At 40.8% G+C, this 23,919-nt stretch overlaps 1 long non-coding RNA gene and 1 other non-coding gene across 3 annotated transcripts in view; both read left to right on the forward strand.

The window, feature by feature from the left end:
• Positions 1 to 2,290: 2,290 nt before the first annotated feature.
• The window catches only part of LOC115029232 (uncharacterized), a 125,120-nt gene continuing 103,491 nt past the window's right edge, over positions 2,291 to 23,919 (forward strand). The window contains exons 1-2 of one of the 2 annotated variants that reach the window (XR_015044703.1): positions 2,291 to 3,278; positions 3,889 to 3,964. This is a non-coding gene — a long non-coding RNA (uncharacterized LOC115029232). Of the gene's footprint in view, positions 3,965 to 23,919 lie in introns of both variants that reach the window. The other variant, XR_015044702.1, reaches the window with a different exon arrangement.
• Positions 9,467 to 9,598, forward strand: LOC115029302 (small nucleolar RNA SNORA17). Its single transcript, XR_003834876.1, has one exon. It is a non-coding gene; the product is annotated as a small nucleolar RNA SNORA17 (small nucleolar RNA).

A 23,919-nucleotide genomic window follows, 5' to 3' on the forward strand; every position in this document is an offset into this window, starting at 1 on the left:
CTCTCTCCCCAACCAGAGCAGTCTCAGGTCCCGCGTGATTGGACTGGAGCAGAAGCTGTGTTCCACTCACCAGCAGTCCCAAAATCCTGTGGCGGGGGTCTTGGGTAGCTGGCGGGTGTCAGGCAACCCTGCGCTCCCGCTACCCTGGCGCTGATCCGGCCGGGTGAGGCCTGTGGCCCTACTCAGGCCGGTTTCTGCTTCCCTAACTAATGCAGTCTCAGGTCCCGCGCAATTGGATTGGAGCAGAAGCTGTGTTCCACTCACCAGCAGTCCCAAAATCCTGAGGCGGGGGTCGTGGGTAGCTGGCGGGTGTCAGGCAACCCTGCGCTCCCGCTACCCCGGCGCTGATCCAGCCAGATGAGGCCTGTGGTCCTACTCAGTCCGGTTTCTGCTTCCCTAACTAATGCAGTCTCAGGTCCCGTGCAATTGGATTGGAGCAGAAGCTGTGCTCCACTCACCAGAAGTCTTAAGATCCTGTGGCGGGTGTTGTGGGTAGCTGGCGAGTGTCAGCAGACCCTGCGCCCCAGCTGCCCCCTGAAGTCATTCTTAATTCTCCTTTCTTTCCTAATAGTGTTCTCTTCTTCCCAACTACTCCCTCTCCTACTTTCATGCCTCTTAAAATTCTTTTTGAGCCACTGCTTTTGATTTAAGTTTCTAATGTCACCTTGGAAAAGAATGGTTGTGTTTGGAATATTTTTGCCTTCGAAGACCAGGTGTGGAAAGATGTCAGGTGAGGAGAGTAGTCTAGCCGTGAGGAGAAGGTGGGTTTAGTTGTGGCTGTGTCTATTCAATAGGTGTGTGGGGCAGAGAGCCTTGTGAATGTGGCCAGCAGGCTGTGCAAACATGATCTCTGATGGGATGAGAGATTAGGTTTGGTATTGAGACTCATTAACTCAATAAAATCTATGGTCTTCAGTGAAAACACAAGCGGTAAAACCAATATAACCCAGGGTGCTCGAGAATCAGTAGTCTGAGCAGTGTTCCACGATCATGACCTAAGTGAATGTGTTCATGGCTTACTTTGCAGCAAAGTTCTAAGCTGCCTGACTCAACTTTTTTCTCTATATATACTGAAGCCTTCTACTTCTTCCAGTGAGATTCCCCAACATTCTTTATTTCTCCTTATATATTTTCTCTCCATTGTAATGTCTCATATGCTACAGCAATGTTATTTGTTGCATCAATGTTGATTCTCTTACTAGAGTTATTTTCTGTCTATACTCCAAGTGACTGCTGTGAGGAGGCCCTTTTCCCCACTTTTCTTCCATTCACAGCCAATGCTAACAATGGTGGAAAGCACATTAGTTACAGTACCATCTCCATGTGCCTCTTACCTTCTCATTATGAGTGAACAGTATTAGGAGAAAAGGGATGTTAATATTTCATTCTGATAATGAATACATAGCCACGCAGTGAGGCATTTCCTTTAGAAATTCCCAGTCCACTGAAAACACACACACACACACACACACACACAAACACACATATAGACAGTGTGTGTGTGTGTGTGTCTGTGTGTGTGTGTTTTCCAATATACAATCTGGCCTTTAAAAACATTTTTAAAAACAGTTTTTTGTTTGAAAAAAGACATCTAGCCAAATTCTCTGGACTTTAGACAGAAACAAAGATCAGTGTGCTGAAGTTAATCATTGACGTGTAATGCTCTTTTCATGTGATTGGAAAATGTGAAAGGAGACAGTCTGCCATGAAAGAATGTAATTTCTGCAGAAACATTTGTATCCTTTCTAATTTTTAATATCATTTTTCTTCTTCTCTTGTTTATTTTACCTGTAACTTGTATAAAATTCAGAAAGCTCCATATCTTCTACTATCTGTGAACTCTATGCTGAAATTTCTGAGATCATGTTATGTGGTTGAAATGATTGAAGGCTTAGAAAAGAATCACAAATTAGACTGGGTTGAAGCTATCCAGTGTGAGCTACACACTAAAAAAAGTGAACTAAATTATTTGATCCCTGAAATGCGGTAAATGGGATAAATCTTCCCATAGAATACATCTCATATCTGTATGGTTGTAGGACATCATGATTTTCAGATACCCTAGACCAATTGTATAATATAACTTTATGATTTAGGAAATACAGAGAAAGGTCAAGTTCCTTTTCCAAGGTCAAACAGGAGTGTGTAAAAGAGTGTACATTGGAATTTTTAATTGTATGATTCTAAGCCAGAGGCTTGTTGTCTCCATACTATAGCATCTATGTTGTTTGGATTCCACACTTTCATTTTTACAATGAGTCTGTTTTAACACAAATGGAAGCAAGGGCAACATGTCAGAATTAAATTCTCTCTTGCATATCAGGACTCTTGATTCCTAAGATACAAGTATGCTTATAGTTTTGCCTATGGATCAAACTTAGGCAACTTAGGCAACTTGTTTTTTTCTAATGTGAAGATTACATTCTAGTACTCTGTCAATTTTGATGGTTTTGTTTTAGGGGGCCAAGGAAACAAAGGAAACCAAGTACTAGTGCTCAAATATCCATCATCAAATCCTGAGAGCCTTAGTATCTTGAGTCAACCAAAGGTAAGTACAGGGGTGGGGATGTCGTTCAGTGGTAACATGATTGCCTAGCATATACAAGTATGGCTTCATTCACCACTATGTGTGCATACGTGTGCCCCTATGTATACACACACACACACACAAACACAAACACACACACACACACACACACACACACACACACACACTCAGGGTTGGTAGTCAGGAGAAGCTATTTATCTCCTAGAACGTGGCATGTTAAAACATGCAGTGATGCAGAGAATTTTAACTATCTCCTAAGAAAAAAAACCAAGGGAACACATAACCCTTTGAACTTGCTAGTTTCAATGAATTTATTTAATGAGCAAAATTAGTTATTGTGTCACATTCCCAGCCTCCTGGTTTCTAAGAACCCATCAGCAGAGTTCTGTCACCAGCGTGTGAACACACAAAGGAGATTACTGTTGAGCAATCAGTGCTTTGAACCCAGGCAAAAGCGCGTACTTCGAGCATCTTTTCACATTTTACACAGAATACATTCTTTGGGTGTAAGATTCCACCCTCCCAGAAGGTCCTCTGATGGTGGAGTCATTATTTGTGGTTTTGAATAGTCGGTTCTCACAGGATCTACCTGTTACAGCAAGGCTTCTCTGCTTTACTTTGTCCTGTGCCATGCACAGCTGCTTGTAGAAGTGAAGACGTGGGAGAAGTTATTCCGTGGCAAGAAAAAAGTCATTCTTGTCAGACTTGAAAGGGTGAAAGTCTGGAAGAGGTGAGCATTTTTGATGATATCTTAATTAAAGAAAATTATCCACTCATACTAACTCTGGGAGAGTCATCTTAAATAATATGTACTTCTTTTAAGTACCTTTTAAACTTAAAAGGTAAGTTGGCATTTTCCCCCCACTTAGATCTTGAAGGGCAGTCTGAGAGCCAATAGCTCAGCCTAAGAAAAGCAGAAGGGTTGGCTAAAGGGCTGAAAAGTCTCATGGCAATGAGTCTTGGTCTGTTCTTTATGTGTGCTATTTTAGCTGGGTCTTCCTAGCATTTGGAACCACGAGGGTTGATACTGAGGCAGGAGGGTACAGATGAGAGGCTATCTTGGGCTGCATAGGGTGAGACTATACAAAGCACACAAACAAATAAACAGGCAGCAAACCAGTAAATGATAACAAATGCCCTCAAACTAACAAAAGTGTAGTCTTGAGAAATGAACTGTACACTTAAAAAGAATGTTGTGGTCTAGGTTTGAAGGTTTCTAACCTCTGAAGATTGCAGATGAATCAACAAAGGTATTTTTGGTACTATTTGAAAACAAAAAATCAAAGTTGTATGTATCTCTTGTATGCCATCAGATATTTATTTTTTTCTATTCTATGTAGATTGGCAACAATTAGAGTAGACTCACATTCCATTGGAAGGAGAGATTCCGGTGGCTGAATACATAGTATCCCTAAGGTAATTAACAGTGGGCTTCTTCTTCATTGCACCTGAAAGCTGTGATTATATTGTTCTTATCTGGACCACTGTCAATAGGGTTGAGAAACAAGGATACTGTGTTAAATACAACAAATGTGGAAACAAATAAGAAGTTTGAGGTTTGAGGGAGCTACTCCTTTGACACACATGGGATTTTCACGAACAGCTACAGCCTACAGTGTTGTGAGACCTTTTTTGTGCGAGACCTTGTAGCTTGGCCATTTCTGTTCTATGGCCAGCGGCTCCCACTTCTCTCTAGTGAGTGTCTTACAGAACACTTCTGCAGTGGACAAATGTGCCAGAAGAAGATGATAGCACATATCCATGGCAAGAAATTCCCAGGAGTGCCCTGGGGACTTTATTTTGTAAGTAGTGATAAAAGGTGTTATTAGCAGTTCTCCCCAAAGCATATTTTCTCATTCATATTCATCATCTACAATAATAAAGTACAATTTCTTTGTTTGCAACTATGCAGCGTTGTTTGGGAAAGCATTGCATTTTATAAAATAAAAATAATGTGTAAAATACATGCATAAAGATATTCAATCTGGTAAATAATCTATTTAATTTACATAAACAAAATAACATTAAAATTTTTGGAGAATATACTAAATAGAATTAAATGCAGAAAATTCTTTGATAAGGAAGTTGGCACTTTTTGTGCCCTCTCAGATGGTCTATGATAAAAGATGTGTTGTAATGTTTAAAATATTTTCCTAACAGGTAAGAGCAAAGTTGCAGTACATATGAGGTTAATGTGAAAAAAATAATAATAATTCAGTACTTTTAGTATATGTCAGAAATGAACAGATTGGGTTCTAATTAAAAAGCACCTTGCCATTAAGATTAGCAATGATGAAATCAAATTCATCCTCATCTACCTAACTAGATATGAACAGTGCCTTGCAAAAATGAAAAACTCTCAGTAGTGGATTATGCATTGTAGTCAATGTATCTCATTATCACGAGGATTCATAACAATGAAGGTGGGGCCAGGAAGGATGTATAGGGGCTCTCTGAACCACGTATGTGCTTTTTAAAAAAAATAGTACTTATGACTCCCTGAAGTATAAAAACTATTAAAAGTAAATACTACCTAAGGTATATATGTATACCTACGATGTTTCTCTAGTAAACGTAGTCCAGAGGTAAGAACCATCCCAAGATTCAGCAGAGCACACGTGGTGATTCTTTGGAGAGAAACACAGTACAGTGAGTGAGAGCCAGCTTTGTAAACGAGACAGATCTGGGTCAAGACCAGAGCTCTGCAATTGACAGAAGCTGAATGAATCCAAACAAGTGGCTTTAATTTTTTTCCTGGACCTTATCTTTATCATCTGTAAAGCAATGATGACAACGATTTCATCATTTAAGTGTGATTTTGATGGCAATTCACTTAAACACTGGGTGACACAGCGTAAATGTCCAATAATGGATAATATCCAACCCTTAATGTAGGAAGCTACATTGAAGCACTGTCCTCATTTTAAAGCTAACAGAATGAAACACATAGTAAGAATGGTTATTGGAAGAAATAAAATGTCTTTCTACCTGGAAGGAAAAAGTTACACATTTGTTTGGTTACACATACACATTAAAGGATCATCTACTAAATGCTACTCATGTTGCAGATTTTATTTGTAAAAGATTTGCTTCAGAGGGTGTGTTTGCGTGTGTGTGAATGTGTGTGTCTGTGTGTGTGCGTGAGTATGTATAGGAGATCCACAGAAGGGTGCTGGAGTGAGAGGTAGCTGTGAGATGTCAATGGATGCTGGGGCTGATTTCAGATTGTCTAGAAGAACAGTGAGTTCTCATAACTGCTGAGCCATCTTTCCAGTTCTGATGTTAAAGTTTTTACTACTCTCATTTGTCACTGAAAAGTTATTTTATGCAATTTTTTTCTCACTCAAGCTTGCTACACATGCATATACTTATATGTATATATTTTTGTATTTCACACTACATTTGAAATAGCTTTCTCTTTTGTTTAAAGTCAGTGAAAAGGCTTAGTTTTACAAGTAAGGATACACAGACACATATTCATATACATATATACAGAAACCTACATAAGAGTTCCATTCTAAAATTTTAACACACCACTGGTTTTGTTGAGACAGCTGCTGAGAGTATTGGCCAAGTCATGAAAACAAAAACATCCCAGAGCTTTGAGGAGCACAGAGAGTATTTTAACCCATCCATTAAAGCCAGACCTGAACTTTGATTCCCCTAGTATCTACACTTGATTCAAGCCACAGAGCATTAGATTCAGGTGCTGGCGAGGCAAACTGGAAGTTCTGCTTCTCTCTTTTGGGCAGGCAGTGTATGCTCAGGAAACTGGATGTTCACATCCTTGTATGGGTTGGGGTGGTGGCTTAGCATGAAGACAGCCCAAGTTCATTCCCCAGTACTACATACACAGGTGCTACAATCCTGTAATCCTAGAGCCAGGAGCTGGAGCCAGGAGGGCCAGAGAAGTTCAAAGTCCTTCTCGAATATATAGGGAGTTTGAGAGAACAGATGGTGATATGTGAGACCTTGTCTCAAGGAAAATAAATGAAAAACCCTGGCACATTTATATTTATGTCCTTAAACACTGTCCTAGATTTTACCTTAAATTAAAATTCTTGATAGCATTAATAAAGGCATTTTAATAAAATGGTCAGTGGTGGAGCTTGGAAATTCAAACATTTACTTTCATTTTCAGCTTTCAGCTCTCCAGAGAAGGAGCACAGATGCAGGTTCATAGTGAGGCCTGAGCACAGGGATCTCGTACACACTAAGCACATGCTATGGAACACATGGGTCCCGCACACACTTAGCACATGCTCTGACACTAAGTGTCTCCAACTCTAAGACATGGGGCATGCCTTTTTGCTTCTCTTTCCCTACTAAGGATCACATTCAGAATCTTTGTGCTATTTATGCACGCTCTTACCATTGAGCTAAATCCCTAACCTCTCCCTAGCATAAAGGAGAAATATTAAAAATTCTCCTGCTTGTTTTGTAAAGTGTTATTAGAGAATTAAATTTCAAAACAATTACATATTTGCAAGACTGCTTCTTAATCTCCTTACAAATATAAAATGTTTGCTAATTATATTAGTACTTATGGGAAATAAATATTTTAGTTGTATAGTAAAACTTAGAGAAGGCATATCTCACCTTACAGCATGGACATTTGTTATGAAATGAGTTTGCCCATCTTTGTAGCTTTTGACAGACATATACATTTGATAGAACAGACATATACATGGGATTTCTTTGAGAATTTTATGTTCAATTCACCAATAAGGTCTTGCTCTTTTAGTGTGTATCAGGCATTGAGCTGGATGCCGAGGATATGCAATATTAGCAGTTATCTATTTGTGAGAAATGCACAGTCTATAATAGAGGGGTTTATTATTTTAAAGATTGTATTATAATAAGATGTGTTTGTAAGGCCACAAGTGTGCAGAACTTCTGGACATGCAGGGACAGCGCCTCCTGATGCAACTGTATTGAGTGGCAATGACAGAACATTCTTTAAGAAGGCATCTTGGGATAGGGGTTTTAAAATACCACTAAGCATCTCCATTTGGAATTGGATTATGGAGTAGCTAGGTTGTGAGAAGTGTGGCCAGAATGCACATGCAGGGTGTGAGATGCCTGAAACCAGCGCAGAAGCTTGATCATAGGCGCTCGGTGTCTACAGCATGACATACCATGATCTTTCTTATTGTTTTAAGTGTATAAATGTTGAGGCTAAAAAAAATCTGAATGTGCTTTCATTAAGCAGAGTTTCAGGAAGATTGAACTGCAGGATGCTCAGCAAATGAATCATTATCACAGCTCCTTTCATGGTTGAATTATTTTGCTTTTAACCTCAACCTCTGAAAGTAAAATGTGTGGCTTATATTCCCGCAGTTGGCTTTTTGGTAATTGTTAAGAATTTCATGTTTTATCAGGATTGTGAACTGGAGTCGGCAGTCTGGCTTTTCATGCTTATACTATTGTTTCACCAGAGGTAACATAATGCAGGCCAGAGCCTTTTCTTCTAAATGACGGGTTGTCTTGTCACTCCTCTACCTAGAATACCTAGGGTTTCTGCATCCCTAGCAGGGCTGAGTCTTATTGTGATAGACAATGCTGTCAGGGCATAGCCCATTGACTGACTCTTCCAAACTTTACTTTAAATGCATCACTTTCAACTTCCAAGCAAGCACACTAAGTTCATATCACAGAGGACTCATCACCCCCTCCCCCATAATATATATGTGTATGTATATATACACATACACACACACACATACACATACACACACACACACACACACACATATATATATATATATATATATATATATATATATATATCCTCCTATCTCATACCTCTAGGCATGAACAACAGCAGGTTGAGATAAAGTTAGCTTTCCAAGGTTGAAGTCCTGGGTGGTATATGAGTAGAAGAAAAAGGTGAGGCCATTGAGGTCATAGTGTAGATCAGACGATAACGAATTACAAAAGCTTTAGTAAGAAGGCTCGAACTTTTAGAAGAAGGACATCCTGTCTTTGACCATGGCTTTGGGAACATGGCCTGAAATAAAATACTGAAAACTATTTGGCATCTTCCTCTATGATTCTTTTTTTAATTTTACTTTTCTTTCTTCTACTAGCATTCACTAAAGAAATATTGTGAATTTTGCCATCAATTGGAATTGGAAATTATTGTTCTAGGTCTTCTTGTATGCCAGGTCTTCTGGGATATGGGTGTTCACATTGAGAGGTATGTGTGGGTGACGGCAAGACACTGGGGGATTATCAAAAGTTGTTGGCAGCAATAAGCTTGGAATACATGTATTTTTAAAATAAAAATGTTACTGTGTATGTGATTATTAAAAACCATAAAATTGAACTTTAGAAAAGTCATGCCGGTGGTATCCTGGATGAGTGACAAGCCTGCAAGATGGGATAAAGGCTGAAGGATGACAGAGGAAGAAGGTACAATCAGGGCACTGACTGACTGTTTAGAACAAATTTCAAGAAAAACTCCCCATTCTTGGGTTTAGTACTGAGTTATTGTTACTGTTGTTAGTTGTTCAGAGAAATACCAGACTAGAAGGGTGTTTTTAATTTTGAACATGAACTCATGAGGTGAATTTGACATACTCAGGTAAAGACATAAGATGATTGCACGGTTTTAGAACAGGAAATGCTAATCTATCGGTCAATCAATAACTTAGATCTCGTCTGTGTTTCCATCACGTACCTACCTACTTGTCTAGCCACCTGCCTGCCTGTCTCACATCTATTTATATACATTTGTGAATCAGAACAAAAATGTCAAGCCATGGGATCACTTTCAGTTATTTATAGAAACAATACACAGAGAGAGAGAGAAAGAGAGAGAGAGAGATAGACACACACACACACACACACACACAGAGAGAGAGAGAGAGAGAGAGAGAGAGAGAGAGAGAGTTGTTTCATAAGAGAAGGAATGACCCTGCCCCTAGGAGCTTAGCAGGTGTCACTGCTATGTCACATGCACATCAGTAGGTGGCAGAGAGGAGAGAGGACATGTCTATATTTAGTGTTCTGACCTATGAACATCTGAATAATTAGTAGTCTAAAATTCCCTGAAAAAAAAAAGCAGACCAATCTACCAGTCTGGAGCCAGAGGACCCAGACAGGGACCTAGCCTGAGAGGACCACCAGTCTCTTACCAGGCAGGCCCAGATTGGCTCCCATGATGGGGAGTAAGCCAGAGACCAGAAGAACCCCAACTGGGCCGAGGGCCCCAGGGCAAGAGTGAGCCCAAGACAGATGACACTTGCAAAGAGCCACTCAGGCAGGCTGGGCTAGGAATGAACTCAAGAAAACCATCAGACCTTGAGGCCTGTACGGGGATCTAGCCTGAGACTACCACAAGTCAGGTGCCATGCAGGCCTGTGTGGGCAGAACATGCCTGAGAAGAGCTCTGCCATGTACCATAATGCATGAGCAGGGCATAGTACTCCTGAGACCACTCTTGAGATGATTGTAGATACTCAGACCCTAGGCACTAAAAGGAGCAAGTGGTGGAGAAATGGAAGAGAAAGAGAAACAGAAGGATATAAAAATAGCAAAGAGACACTTGAGGGTAGTGAGGGACAGCCTAATGTGAGTAGCTGGTGATGCCCCCACTGGAAGTCACGTCTGGGTCTGTGACCTAGCAGCTGCAGGGGTCTTTTACAGTGGATGTCCCTCATCTGGTCTGATGCCTGGGAACATGTTGATGTCTGAGAGCTGTGCAGAACTGGTCCCGCCTCTTACCTGGTCATTCTGGGAGATCTGGCCCTGGTCGCATGGGAACAAGAGAGTTGACCTTGTCCCTAGCATGCTATAGCATTCTGGAGAGTGGGCCTGGTACATTGTAAGAGTGGCAAATAAGCTGAACCCAAGGATACTAGCATTAGAAAGCTGGCCCTTTCACTCATCTCCTGTGTGGTGCGATGGACAAAAAGAGAGATACCCCTTCCTTGTCCCTCATCACCTGTGGCAGCTAGAACCCCCTGGCCCTAGGGTCATGAGAGCAGGAGAGCTGGCCCTGCCCCTCACCAGCTTTAGCACTCAGGAAAGCAGGCCCTGCACCTTCCCTGGGCAGCACAGTAGAGATGACCCTTGTGGTAGTAGTGGGGACAAGCTGGCTCAGAGGATGTGAGCATGGAAGAGTTGGCTTGCCACTTGTCTGTCATGTAGTGACATGGGGGAAGGAAAGATGCTCCCTCCCAAGACTTTGTCACCTATGGCAGGCAGAAGAGTGGCCTCAATATTAAAAGAGAGGGAGTGGGAGAGGGAGAGGGAGAGGGAGAGGGAGAGGGAGAGGGAGAGGGAGAGGGAGAGGGAGAGGGAGAGGGAGAGGGAGAGGGAGAGGGAGAGGGAGAGGGAGAGGGAGAGATGTTCCTGTCCCTCACCGGCTGCAACACTTGGGGAGACTGGGTCCTGCACCTCACCTGGTCCCAAGGACATGTCTAGCTCAGACACCTCTCAGGCCCAGATCCAGGTCTTTGAATTGGCCCACCGCAACATCTTCCCCATCAGTGAACTGCTGGAGTGCAGGAAGTGGCTGCTTTTACAGATCCAAAACAAGATCTTCATAGCACAGTAACGACAGGATATCCAAGAGGAGTTCAGTGAGGTTCCAGTACTGATAGAATAGCAGAAGCCAGAGACCTTGCACCAAATGTACCAGTCATTGCAATGAACATTTATAAACACATAAGTGTGGACAAAAGGGTATACTGTGGGACACACTCTTACAAACCACAGCTTCCAATATGAGGGTTTTTCCCCTCTATTTTGGGGAGGTTGCAAAGGGTGGAGTGAGTGTACTAGGGGAGTGGGAGATGAGTGGAATTGGGCTACATGACGTGAAATTCACAAAAAACCAAGCAACCCATAAACAAGCAGACAGACAGGCAGACAGAAAGACAGAACCAACAACAACCACAACAAAAGAAAATGAAGGAAAGCAGAGTCAGAAAGAATGAAGAGAGGCCTAAAAATTGCCAAGGCTGTAGACAGATTTAGAACCTTCCCAACATATTTTACTTCTTGATAGCTTAAGAAGTCAGGACTTACAAACACGAAATGACCCTCAGTGCCACTTATTTCATTTTCTCATTCCTGGTGGAGTGTTATTACCATGTTTATTGACCTGGCATTATCAATAAATTTGTCATGTTTTATTAATATTGCATATACCACGATGGTATTAGAAGGTGTTTTTGCAAAGTATGGTCACCTATACATATTTTTTTTAAAGAAAGAAAGATTTTTTTAAGAGAAAGAAGCAAGTTATCTCTTGGAAATAAGGAGGTCTTGAAGTTCAGAGAGAGATGGAGTGGGCGTCTCCAGGGAGAGTTGGAGGGATGAAGTAGATGCATGTGCTCAGAGTATACTCTGTAAGTGAATGGAGATTTCAGAAAAAATTAAAAAAACGGACTATTTTAAAAGAGGACAGTTTTATTTTGAGCAGACAAAGCTAAGAGGGAAGAATAATAGTTAAATTTTAAAAATCTTATCAACTGTGTATGAAAACCCAAGTAGAATGCTAAGGGATTATGGCAGGGGCTGCTCCGAAGTTCTGTTTCCTACACACACTTTTCCCGGTCAAAGGTTGTTCGCGGCATTCGTTGAACTTTGTCTGGAACTTCTGGCTTTGTACCTAGAGGTCTCTTTCCCAAGCTCTGGTATCGAGTAGTTGCCCTAGCCCTTCTGCTTTGACACTACAGCCAATCTGATTGTCTCTAAATGTCCTGCAACTGTAGTAACAAAGTACCAGGAGAAACAGTGAGCAACTTCGCAGATGTTCCTGATATTAGTGATACATCCTGCTTTTAAGAACATTACAATTCTGCATTCTCTGTGCACTCAGGTCGTACCACCCAATAGAAGGGCTGGGACAAATTATTCTCAAGAGTTCAAGGGTGGAATAGAAACAGCCTGTTGTTATACTCCAAGTCAGAGGTGGATGGTCCGCTATGAAAATGACATTTCCCCTGTCTTTCAGAGAAGCAAAGCAGAAGCCCTTTGGATGTTACCTAGGTTTAGTTCCTTCTGCCAGCAGCAATGGGCTGAGTTCCTTGTTGTCACTCTCTAAGCAATGGTTAGTTCAAGTCAGGCAATATTGCAAGTACATAAGGGAACCAGTCTGCTTCTGAGAAAACTGAGAATAGCTACTTGCCAGCAAATACTGGCCTTGATGGGTGTGAGAAACTGTACAGATAAGGTCCATGACAGTTCCCTTCCCTACAATGCTCCAAAGAAAGACTGGGTAGACAGTGGGGATCTCTTTGGTGGAGTTCCCATGATAAATCCCAGCCTCTGAGGAAAGGTGGGCTCTGCATCCTGCTGCAAATGGCACCTGGAAGACAGAGTGCTGCAGCTGAGGTTTGCTGTGTGTGGCACGCAGGACCACACCCACCTGTCCCAGTGTTAATCATAGTGGTTTCAAGGGTTAAAAACACTGGAGTGAGGACAAAGAGGTTAATTATTTATGGCAAACACTTGAAATGCTCAAAGAATAAATGTGTATTTTCTCATTAATTTTAAAAGAAACATCTCTCTCTCTCTCTCCAATATATATATATATATATATATATATATATATATATATATATATGTGTGTGTGTGTGTGTGTGTGTGTACATATATACATTCTATAAAAATTATCTTATTGTCTGAATAGTGTGATAGGAATAAATTTTATTTTGAGGGTTGTCTAGATTCCAAAGAAAGTAATTTTGGATAGAAAAGGGTTGGAAAAAACAACAGAGTTGATGTTTTGGTTTTTATCCTGTGGTAAAATGGGTGTGGCAAATGATCCTGATGATGTAGATTGGTCTAGATTGCTTTGAACTAAAACGTATTTTTAAAAAGTAATTTCTCCATTGTTCCAGGTTTCCTGGACAACTTAGATTAAAGAGTAATATTTCTCTGTAACAAGGTCTTTGTAAAAACATCAGACAAAAGTGTATCATAGAGCGATCGTTGTCCTGTTAATTGAACATTCCTCTGTCATCAGGTTTTTGTTATTTATCAGAATGTACCAGCCCTGTGCATATGTGAACAAGGAAGGGAAGGATTTCACACACACTGCCTGGTTTTCCTCATCTTGCCAAGTAGACTTTAAACACATTTTCCTCTTACTTATGTGGACATCCTCTACTGATGTCTTTATATGGGGGTGGAGGGAATGGTCTTCTTAAGATTGCCAAATACACAGACTGGAACTGAACTCTGGGCACTGACCTGTGGGTCTTAGGAGTACAGCACCTGAGTGTGTGAACTCACTAAAACAGGGAATGATTTTCTAGGTTCTAGAAAACCTAAGCTAATTAAGTTAAAGGGATTAACACTGCTAAAGAAGGGTATGGTCATTGTCAATATGGCATGTGGGGTGAAGCAAAGAAGGCCAAAGCAACCAGAGCTCATTAAAACACTGCAAGGAGAGTGAGTGGGGACAGATAGCTCAGAACTCCATCTTTGTAGGCAAGACTGACTATCAACACCAAGACGCTGAGTCCCATAGATGAACTAATGCCTAATGAACACAAGCATTGTCATGATTCCAAACTCCCACATCCTGCTTATTATTTGGTTTCCACATAGAAATAGCTGGTAATGACATCTCCAATATTGGGAACATTGAGTGGTGAGCCTGATTCAAATGAAGTTCTGGCTTTTTATGTGTGATTGCTAGTTTGGTTATCCTAAGATGCATTGAGGGAGTGTTTGCTCTTACTCTCTGGAAACATTTGTGTTTCGACACTATACTATTTAGTTCAGCCTGTTTCCTCCTCATAGCTGAGAGTCACCAGGGAAGAGAGTCTTAGTGAGTAATTATGTTGATCAGGTTGAACTGTGTGCTATGTCTATGGGGGACTGTCCTGATTGTTAACGGATGTGGGAAGACACAACCTATTATGGGTTGTGCCATTTCCTAGGGAGGAGTTAAAGAAATCCACTCTGGCTCACAGTTCACAGGTTTGTGGTCCATTGGAAGATAGAAAGTATGGGAAAATCACTCAGTATGTGGAGGTAGGATGTTGCAGCGGGGCCTTCTCACATTGTAGTGCACCAGAAAACACAAAACTTCCTGGAACCAAAGACTGAGATGTAATCCTTCAAAGACCACCAGTGACTTATGTTTTCTATTCAGGCCTACTACATATAGAGCCTATAGTCTCTATGCAGCATCCCTGGCTGGGGGACAAAAGTTGAAAGCACAGGCCTATGGAGCTCATTTCCAATTTGAACCCTAACAACCACTGATGCTTCCAAAGAAGACTAAGCAAGCAAGCTTGACCCAAGTAGTTGGCTGTGACATAGGGGTTAGTTAGGGCACCTGAAATGTAATATTCTTCCTGGCATAGAGACTTCTGTTGACCTCCAAGCTCAATGACTTAAGTCAGAACTGGGCACCATCCAGACCCTGTTTGCAGTGCGCAGAGGCAAAGCTTCTAGTTCTGCAAGCCTGAGTTACTGATTGGTCCTCAGATGGGAGTGGCTGAGAACCCAGATGGCAGGTAATCGTTAGGGGAGGCTGGCATGGGGCTAGGCCAGGCTGCAACTGACAGCTGTGGCTATGATTCACTCCAGCAAGCATCCGTTCCACCACTAAAGACCTTACAAGCTGCATCCTCTCGTGCCAGGATTTTGCTTGCCTTGCTGTGTTTTATTTCTTTATCTTTAGCATTATGTGCCAGCAATCCTTATCAGAAATTATGCTTGTGCTCTTTTTCAAAGGATTTTAGATTTTTTAATGCAAATCTTGTTTTCCCTGGAAGATTAGGTCTGGGCTCTGCTTTCCCGGAGACCTTTAGTTGGGGCTAGCAGCTCGGTTAGCTCATTTTCTTTTCTCTTTAAACATTATCATGTAGGCAGTGGGTCCTGAAGGGCTTGCCACAGAACTGTGGTCTCAGACACTGTTGCAGACAGACCACCTCCCCTGCTGTTTCTAGGTTCAGCATTGTCTGCAGTATCCGGCAAGGTAAATTCCTAACATACCAGTCTCAACCAAATACTGATTACATCGCTTAACCTCTCACCCCTCAGAGGCTTATAGTGTATCACAGTGTGTGGGTTCCATATAGAAAGTGAGCAGGAGAGGGTGATGGAGAAAATAACTATACTCGTATTCCTCAAGACTTAGCTATTATCTTCCTCAGGCACTGAGTTCAGGGTCCAGATTCTAATTATTTTTCCACAGCAATGATTATATATGATAAAGTCTTCCTAATCAAAAGGAAAAAACCCATTTAACGTCGAGGCATCATTCCCTCCTTACTTTTAGATTTTTTTTATTGTCTTAAAATTTAAATGTACGTATGTGTGCCTGTATGAGATTATATGCACCAAGTGAGTGCATGCTAGAAGATGGCACACTAATTGTGCATTTAAAGTGTGGAATATGCTGAGAGTTTGTTACATCTTTTTAATCTGAAAAATCATAAAGAAGACCTTATTAATGCAACTTCCCCAAGGGATATGTATATTTACAAGTTGTAGTCTGTGAAGATGCACCCAAAAAGCTGGTATTTGAATGATTGTCTATATGACCTCAAAACAGGAGATTGCAATCCTTCCATCCTTGGTTTGATGAACTCACAGGTCTGGAATGTGCTTCCACACCATCTGCGTTTAAAGATGGTCAAGTTCATGTGAAAGGAGGCAAAGAGCCGGGCAGTGAGGTGACTCCCTAAACATTCATGTGCTAAGCTATGCCATCTTGCTACCTTGTTTGACTCATTTCTCCTTTTAGTATCCTCCAATTAAGAAACCACATATACATGCTTAGGTTTTATCTAGTTGTTCTATGAGTAAGTAAAGAAAAGATGGCCACAAATAGACCACAGGAAGGAGGTCCTGCCAAAGAAGGAGGAGTCCCCTACTCAGAACTGGGATCATCAGTCAGAGGTGCCTGGGGAGTGGGAGAGCAAAGACACCATTGCCCACCAGAATGGTCTGCATCAGAGGCTTGCAAGATGCTTGTTGGAATATCTATAATTTGCTCCTATAAATATGGCATAGAGACATCACACCTATGAAAATACTTAGCTGCTTTAAGGAAGGGACAATTTCATATTATCCCTCTTGAGACTTCCATGGTCACTTGTCCCAAGTAGATGTTCCATACATATTACTTAATGAGAGGGTAAGCCTGTCCCCAGGTTATTGAGGGAAGGTACTTGGGTGCCAATTCTCATATGTGGCAGTTGAATTCCAGTAGTGACACCGAAGGATCACATCATTGTTTGTGAAGGACACTCATTTGCAGAAGGTATAAAGAGAGCTGGGGTTTTAGTTGCTTATCAATTAAATGACATTTAGCCTTTTATGTGGCACCATTTAGCAGCAGGCTACTAGTCAGAAATTCATTCAGCTCTCAATTGCTTGATAAAGTGAGACAGAAAATGGATATCATTTTAGGAAGTTGCTTTACCAAATTATTTTTGACCTGAGAAGGCTATCCACCAAGCAGTGACTTGTAGAGTCTATTATGTTGAATGGCTTTTACATAATTAAAATTGTGTTTGTAGCCTAGAAATTATCTCTTAAGACATCTTTTCTCCATAACTGAGATTGTTATATAAGGCAAACTAACTCATTCCGCAGACTGCTGCTGTTTACTGAGGGAATAAATGTATTTCCATAAAATTCAAATAAAATATTCTTATGTTCCCATCTAAGGCCATCATCTCAACAGATGATGGCCTGATCCTGTTATTGAAGTCAAGAAAGAACAGCTTCAAGCTTCAGAGAAGCACAGCCCTGATAACAGCTAACACTGAAATCAGGATGGTCCTATGCATAAGAAACTAAGAGAAAAACATAAGCAGAAGAGAACCATACGCATAGCTTAAATAAAGTCACCTGCACCTCAGTCCCGGCTGGCCCTCTCTTGTGCTCTCTGGGTCTCTGTTCCTGTTCATTACAAATCAAAAGGCTGGAACTGGTCCTCATTGTTATGAGGGTGAAAAGTTCCCAAGTACCATGCAGGTCTGGGAGGGACTGTATGAAAGATTGGTGCAGTAAAACAATCATTGTGAAATGACCGGCAGGGGACACATAGATCAGCAGGTAAATTACTTCGGGTGGGATAATACTCCTTAGAGCTTCCCGGTGGACCAGCAGCACCGTAGAGCCTGCACTTCAGCTCCTTGGCGGTACTTGTGTCTTGAGTTTATTTGTATTAAGCTTTTCTTTTATTAGTGGAGGGTTCTGGGCAGGAGTTCTCTAATATTTCATGATGATTGTCATGCAGTTTTGGTAGTGGATTTGTATTTGCAGAGACTCACTGTCATCCACCCTTCCATTTTTAATCACATTTTGATCTTACATTACACACGCAATGGTAGAATGATAATTAAGCTTTGTCTCACTGTCCTTTGAGGCATATTTTCACGTATTAATTGTTGATTAACCTGCTTTTCGGTCTAACCCGTGGCCATCTTCTTGATGTAAGCACCTAGTATTTGAGGCACTGAAAGACCAGGGAAATGTCTTAAATTTTGGCTTTGGGGACTCTCAAAAGCTGGGGGGGGGGAATGCAGGGCAAGATTTGGAAGAATATATAATTACCCTGCATCAGTCTTAATCATACTCTTTGGGAGGGTTGTGGCCTGGGGGAAGCCGGAGCTCTGAAGGTTGGCTGTTTCTCAGAGCCCTTCTGTCTGGACCTGTGGTCTGAGTCCCAGGCTAGAAGTGACTGAAAACCCATCTGAGACACAGTAGAGACGAGTGTTGGTTCTCCTGATCAGGATCTGGGAAAGCAGTGAGTTTCCTGAGTTCTCCTGTGGGACAAGAGCCAATGAAACATCATGGCTGTCCTCTAGAGTGTGCTGCCTTCTTGAGTTCTGTAGCTCCCATTCTGCCCCACACAGCAGTGGTTAAGGCAGGCCAAGAATATACAAGCATGACATAGAAAATCAGCATGCAGTATGTGGGCAAGGTCATGGTTTGATGATGAAATGTCTCCAACAAGCTCATGTACTTGATCATTTGGTTCCCAGTTGGCGGTGGCGTTTTGCAACATGGAGCCTAGCTAGTGGAAACAGATTGCTGGCACATGTGCGTTGAGGTTTATAGTCTGGCTGCCCATCTTAGACCAGCTCAGACTCCTTAACCGATCTGACACAATCAAGGTCCCCCTGGCTTAGCTACAGACTGCTTCTGTGGCAGAGCCTTTCCAACCACTATGAACCATATCTCCTCAAATCATGAGCCAGAATAAATCTTTGCTCCCTTTAGTTTGTTCTTGTCAGGAACTTTGTCAGAGCAATGCAACAAGTAGCTTAAGATACACAAAATGAATCAAATGTGGAGAGAAATAGAATGGACCAAAGGCAGAGATCCTGGGTTCATTTCTTCTGATACCCTGACAGATTGTAAGACTTCGCCCGAAAATCAGATGCGCTATGGAATATCAGGATTTGATAAACATTAGGTTTTACCACCTTAGAGGTTATGAGCTTCCTGGGGAAATTAATTTCAGTTATATGGCAATAAAAAAAACAATGCACTTTTACACATCTGATTTGTGGACACAAATTAGTTTCCACCACTCAACTGCATTAATATTCATGAAACTCTGATGCAATTTTAGTTGTCTTTGGTGCTGTTTCCAGCTCTAATACAGCTTTCCTGATCTTAGTTTGAATTCTCAGCTCCAATGAATGCTCCTCCTGCTAGCACCAAACAGCTATTATTTATATTAATTAGGTATATTTTTCTGTATTAGTAATAAATAACAAAGGTCACCTCACTACACGCCTAGTCGTCAGCAGAGGGAGTGGAACTGCATCTTTTACACTTTAAGTTACATTTATAATCCAGGAAACACCAAAGGGCAAGAGGTTAAGTTTTAGAATTTTATGACTTCTCAATCTATGCTGTTTTGAATGAACATGGGGTGTGTGCAGGATGTTATGGATATTGACAGATAATGAAAACGGAGTGCCTACATAGAATGGAATTCCATTCAGCTGTAAGAAAATAAAATCATGAAATTTACAGGTAAATAGAGTTGGAAAATATTGTCCTTAGTGATTCTCATTCTTGATCATATGCAGATCTAAGCATATCGCCTTTAGATGCATGTGTGTTCAATTTGAAATACCTGTATAATACAGGACACTAGAAAGGGACTGTTCATTGGGATTCACAAAAAAAAAAAAAAGATCTTAAGGGATAATAGATAATAGATGGAAGAACACAGGTGATATGAAGGGAGTAAAAGGAAAGGGAGGTTAGATGGGAGGGAGATGGGATGGTAGGGCAGAAGAGGTGGCATAACTAATAATTAGTACATCTTAAAAAAGTCACGTTGGTAAAACAGTCTACATATAATCTAATTCTCCTTACTTATTCAGTCTACTACATCTACATATGTCAGATATTAGGATATAAGTATCTTTTCTAGTCTCTTGCCATATCTACATATGTATACATTGTCAATAAAGTAGTAATTGCCTGTTAGTTTTAAAAGTTTTCTTGATGTTCGCAGATAGCGGGGGGGGGGGGGGGGGGCGGGGGGGTAGGTGAACAGAACTGAGCCTGAGCAAACAGCTCTGTCCCTAGGCCTCCAATGACCTTCCATGTGCTTCTACTGGAGTGGTGTCTTTTCTCTGAACTTTAGCTGTGTTGTATATACCATGAGCGATCAGAGTACAAAGTGATGTTGGATCTTTATTAATGCAGAGCTGGTTCCCTGGATGTTCACTCCCCTTTAAAAGGAAATCAAAAGTATCAGAAGATCAGTAAGTGGGACTCAGGTATGTAGAAAAACTATAAATGTCGATACAGGAAAATGCTAGTGACTGTGTTATTGGTGTGCTCCATAAGGATAGCAGTGGATAAACAGAGGCAGAATAGAAGCTACCTTTTTGTTCTTAGGGGATACTTGACAGGTATCATAATGCTCAGTTGTTAGCGAGCTTGGTCTCTCAGTAAGCGAGTGTCTCCCCATCCCCACCTCCAAACACTTCCCTTTCCCCCAGTTTTCTTAGTAACTGAATTGTGCAGACTGGGCTATTGCAAAAACAGATCTCAAGATAGGACTTGGTGCAAGTAGTTTATTGGGAGGTGAGAATGGAGAAGAAAGAGAATAGAAGAAGAATTTTATAGGTGTAAAATATTGCTTCCCACTGGAAACACCTGGAATGCTGAGCAGAGCCTGCTCCAGAGATGCTCCCCTCTGCTCGGCAATACAACCGAGGCATTAAATAGCCTGCTTCCCATCTCTCACTTGTTAATGGAGTAAGCTCTCCCAAATTATGGCCTGTGCCCCAGATAGGCCAGCCATGCTTCTATGGCCAGAAAAAGCCCAAGGCTGGAGTGTCGCAGATGCTGTGGTAGGTAGCAGGTGGTGTGTATGGAAATGGGGATGGAGATGCCAAAGGGATTTGGGCAGGACACCAAGAGCATCTGCCGTTCCACCCTACTCCAAGTCAGGATATCTGGGCAAGGTATCCTCTCCTAGCCTCAATTTTCATATATCCTTGTAGGAAAGAGTCCCTTCCATGGACTCTTTGAAGGTTGTTTCAGCACTTCTCATCTCTCTGTACCATGTCCACCATCAGCTTCTCCTCCACTATAAGACAACACACGAAGTTTTGCTCTGATTCTTGCTAAGCTGCTTTCTACTCACAATGTATTCTTCAGTCCCTTACAACACTCCATGTTCTCCTCATTGTATGGAGCTTTGGTATAGAGAATGCAGTCAATGTGTTCATTTTTTTTTCCAGGACAAGTTCATATTTCTTACAGGTTATTTGACTCAAAGGCTACACTCATACCTGTGTAATAACAATGCCTTAGACAAAGTCTGCTCAGTTCATGTGTTCCTTCTTCCTTTCTTACTGATCTCCTGAATGTCAACCCTACTTTGTGTGATTAGGTGCCTATTCCAAAAGTGTGGGATGCTCAAGTCTGCTTGTCCTCAGCACACCTATGATGCCTTGACATTACTATTCCTGAGCATGCTTTTACCTAAAGCATTAGTAACTATATTAAGGATGGAGCGTGTCCCTTGTATCCCCTGAGGAGGTTTAAATTTAGGGTCCCTTGAATAGTAAGAGTCCAAAAATTATTATAAATTAAAATCAAATTGATAAATCCAAGGCTCTGTGTCTCCTGCTTTGGTGAGTGATGGTTTGGAACCCCAGAGGCTCATTGTTCCTTCCTAGCTAAGTTATAGTAGCAACTCAAATAGAGTACATCACTGTTCAAAAGAAAGTAATTATTAATGTTGGATACAAATATAAAACAATAAATAAACATGTTCCAAAATTGTGAAAGGCAAAACTGGACACTATTGGTGAAAGTGTAGAGAAAATTTAGAAAAAAATTAATTATTAATGTATGGGTTAATCGGGCTTTATAATATATCCAAAAATAAAATGAGTACGTGTAAAATAAATAAAGAACCCCATCCACGCACAAATTGGTATGAGGGGCAAAATAAGAGTAACATTTTGTGGTTGTTATTATTACAAATAGGAATGAAAGAAAAGAAAACAAAATTAACAAGAAAGAAACATTATTCACTTAAGATCAAGATGTACTAGAAGAGAATGCACCTTTTAAAATGCCCAAATATTGAACAGAGTAGTATCAATGATCATTATACAAAGGTAGCATCTCTGAAATGTGCTCTATTCCTAAAGGTACAATCAAAAATCAGCAGAAGTAAATTGCTATTGTCACACCGGTATATGTTCTGTGCTGTCCCATCCCTGTCAAGTGTTTGTTTTTCACTGCTGGGTGTCTCTTTCATATTATATTGCAGTCTGGTTTTCAGTTCTGAACAACTGTGGCTGGCAAAGTCTGTGTTGGCAATTAGTTGGTAAGGACAGAGATAAAGGTATCTCAGCTGGTGATAAGAATGCAAGTTCATACATAATTTTCACAGAATTTTTGGTCAAGTGGATTTTAATGAATGATGCTTTGATACTGCAAATGTCATACTGAACCTCTAGCTGTGAATGATGGAAGACTGTTACTTTGACGCTGACTGGAATGTCCTGAGCCATGTTCCAGATCCATGGGATTCAAAGAAAACAGAAAAACAAGTATAAACTGTAAATGCTATTGAAGTATTTATACATAACATGTTCACAATCCAGAGTCACTTATAATCTTTGTCCTAAGGTTTTGGACTCGCTGGATAATAGCATGCAAACTATAGGCTTCCAAGTGTTAATGTCAAATGTTGATTCATAATAATTTTATAATACAAATTGTTAAGTTAGCGATTATTAACAACAAATACATTGACATTTACAAAAGAGAATCAGTATTAAAATAAGTTCTTCAGATTTCAAATTGAGGTACTTTTCATTTCTAAATTATTAATGTTGCTCAATTGAGATACTTTTTTATTTCTCAATCAAAAAGCTGCTCAACAGAAGATGGCCTAGTCCGCTATCTTTGGGAAGAGAGGCCCCTTGGTATTGCAAACTTTATATGCCCCAATACAGGGGAATGCCAGGGCCAAGAAGTGGGAGTGGGTGGGTAGGAGAGTGGCGGGGGAGGGTATGGGGGACTTTTGGGATAGCATTGGAAATGTAAATGAAGAAAATACCTAATAAAAATATATTTTATAAAAGCTGCACAAAATGTAATTGGTTGCCAGAAAGATGACCCTGTCATTAAGAGCATTGGCTGCTCTTCTAGTGGAGCCAGATTCAGTTTTCAGAGCACACACAGTAGCTTACAACCATTTGTAATTACAGTTCCATCGTGTCTGGTGCTGTTTTCTGGCACTTATACACATAAAATGCACAGGCAGATACAGACAGAACATACAACACATAAAAAAAAATAAGGCTTCATGCATATGTTTTTACTTTTATTATCCACACACACACAAAAAAACCCTAGAATCAGAGACTCTTCACTTTCTCAAGTCCATCCCAAAGTTGGGAAAATGGAATAATCTTAAAGAATTCGAAGTTTCTCAGTTATGTCTCTACCTGGTAGAAGAGATTACTACAAAGTAGAGACAGATCTCCATGAGTTCACGTACTACAGGATATAAAGAATTAGATTAGGATCATTGCTTTCCAAATTATATGATGACGTACCCATCCACACAGTGCACCATTGCTTCTTAGTCATTTCAGCATCCTGGCTCTTACTTCCTTTATTGACTCCAGAGTAGCCAATACATATCCTCTAATTAATTTGAGTTTTTTTCTTTGTGGCCATTGTATACCTTCTCTGGAAATGAAGTGCCTTAACTAGCTTGGCTGTAACATCTAAGCATATGTGTGTGTGTGTGCATGCATGTGCATATGTGTGCACATGTGCATGTGTGTGTGTGTGGTTCTTCAGGAAAATGAGAGTTTGGTTTGTATCTGGCATTTCCTGAGTTATAAGCAGAGGGCATGCCATCATGCCCATGAAGGACA

Source organism: Mus caroli, unplaced genomic scaffold (assembly GCF_978045245.1).
Source record: "Mus caroli unplaced genomic scaffold, Mus_caroli_1 scaffold_12, whole genome shotgun sequence".
In the NCBI taxonomy this organism is placed as follows: Eukaryota; Metazoa; Chordata; class Mammalia; order Rodentia; family Muridae; genus Mus; species Mus caroli.